This window comes from Tiliqua scincoides, chromosome 1, assembly GCF_035046505.1.
Source record: "Tiliqua scincoides isolate rTilSci1 chromosome 1, rTilSci1.hap2, whole genome shotgun sequence".
NCBI lineage: Eukaryota > Metazoa > Chordata > Lepidosauria > Squamata > Scincidae > Tiliqua > Tiliqua scincoides.
The window spans coordinates 264,016,742-264,019,231 of NC_089821.1; positions in this window are offsets into that span (position 1 = coordinate 264,016,742).

Consider the following 2,490-nt stretch of genomic DNA (forward strand, 5'->3'; position numbering starts at 1 on the left):
TTATTAAAAGTACAGATCTATAACATTTCCCTAAATGCAGTCACATACCTTGGTAGAATTAAGTCTATTAAAAATAAAATAATGAAATGAATGGGGACACACCTGAAGTTAGCTCGCAACCCACATAGTGGGTCCTGACCCACAGTTTGAGAAACACTGCTTTAAGGGGCTCCCAAACTTTGTAGCACTACTACCCACCTTGTCCTCTGCTTTGGTTGCAATGCTCCAGATGGTGCTGGCGGCCTCTCCCAGCCTGACGATTCATTCTACAAACCTCTGCAAGGAAGGCAAACTCTAAGTGGCTTATGGAAGCTTCCGAGGGCCATTCTGAGGCCCACAGAGGCTTGTAGAATGGGTCACTGGGCTGGGAGAGGCCTCCAAAGGCTTTGGCAAGTAATGGGGCTTCTAGAATGGTTCCTATTTGGATGCAAGAGTGGGCAGGAGGGCCCAGATCACAACCCAATATACTTGTGCTTATAACACTTTGCAAAGCCTTGCTCTAAGATCAGTAATTTCCACAGTGATCAAGATCAAGGTTAGGAACAAGATATGGCCAAATTACATAGATAGATAGGGCAAAAAGGCAGAATCTGCTAAAATAATCAGGTCTCCATTGCAATTTTCCATTATTCTTTTGCCTGCTGGACTCCAGGTGCTGTAAGAACTGCCACCAAATAGAATCAGATTCCATCGATTCCAGGTTATCACCTGCACCACCAGTATGTATACACAATCCTGCAGAAATAGTTTCAGATAATCTAGTGTACTCTTTTTTTTTTTTTCAGATGCTCTGGTACAGTGGTTCCTAACCCTTACTTAAAAGTAAGGGAACCTGTAAGTCTTCACAGTGCCTGCAAAGGGGGGGCAGTGACCACTCCTGGGTTTGCACTACCACCAACTAGGTAAAAAGGGGGGGGATTTTGAGCTTACCCATGTTTGGTGGTGGTTTTTGCAGCATCTCTAGCTGCCACAGATGGGTATATCTGAAAGCCCTTTTTTTAACTTCAGCGGCATGAACTTGGGAGTGATGCCCCCACTGTCTTGCCATCACTGCAGGTTACCACTCCCCTTAAGGGGGAATATGTTGTTTCCCACTGCCCCACTGTGGGGGTGTCGTCAAACTCTAGAAGACACTGCTCTAAATCAGACGAAGGAAACAGATTTCAGTATGCACAAATTCAAGTTGTACTAGAAAAATTAAATTGATTTAGAAATGCTTAACTGAAAAGGGGGGATTCTTGTACTTGGAACAAGATGTCATGGTCTCATGACTTGTCTTTACAAAAATAAGAAATTATCTACCTTTTTGTGAAAATCCAATAAATAAGCAAGGTAAAAATGTTCTCCTGTTAGTTGAGCAGAGTTACAGTAGCATAACTTTGCTGGGTTTGCTTTTCTGTAGAGAAGAAAGACGATGCAAGTATTCAGCTGCTTTGAGCACAGAATATGGACCATGGTAAACAAGTTAGATCTTCAGAGTATAGAGCCCTGTTGACAATTTACACAGCACTTTCAGCTTCCAGAGCACTCTGTAATATTAGAGCCTGATCCTAAGCCAGCTCCTGCCAGTGGAATGGAAACACAAGTGGTCACAAATATGCCGTAAAGCACATTGCGGACATACGGAGGTCAGTGCTGTTGGCGGAGAGGCCTCTGTCAGCAGGCCTCCAACAGTGCTGGAGCTGCAATCGCTGACCAGGGTAAGTGGCAGGAAAGACAGAATGGGGACGGAGAGGGAATGTAACTGGGGCCCTGGGGTGGCTTCAAGCCCGGGGGGAGGACAGGGACAGTGATAGAGGTTGGACGCCTCATCCTATCCCCACTTCTGTGCCTCAAAGCCCTACATGAGTCTTCTCAGTAATGAGTTAGTGATTGAGATGGCGCAGATTCAAGTAGACCCATATGGGCCTGACACAGGTAAGGGAACCTATGTTCCCTTACCCTGCAGAGACCTCCAGTTGCCTCCCTGACCCCATGGGATACAGCAGCGGCTATTTTGGCACTGTTATTCTATGGGACAGGCACAGGATTTGGCTCCCATCTCTTTCAAGTATCCAACAATATGTGTCATGCATTATCACTCTTGCATTTTTCACATGGCAATCCGGAGGCCTAGTGGCACCAGAGGTTTCTTTCAACCAATTTCTCATTTTTCAAACACCTGTAACCATTCCTGCAAAACACTTTCACTCTTTGGCTCAGAGGAAAGCAAAGGAAGATTTCAAGAGAACTCCAGAAAATTTCAGGGTAGGCTTAAACGTCAACACAGAGTTCCTGTGTTAACACAGGATTCTTCCTTGACGTAGCAAGCTAAAGCGTTTTAACAAATTTGAGCATTTCAAGGTCACCAAGCGCACTGAATTTTAGAACTGCATTGTTTCAGTAAGAAGTCGAATAAAAGCAAGGCTCCAGGGAAAGTGATTTTCTGCTCCTCCAAATTCATCTTCCAAAAACAGCAACAATGAGGTAAGCTTAGTGGCAAGATGAAGG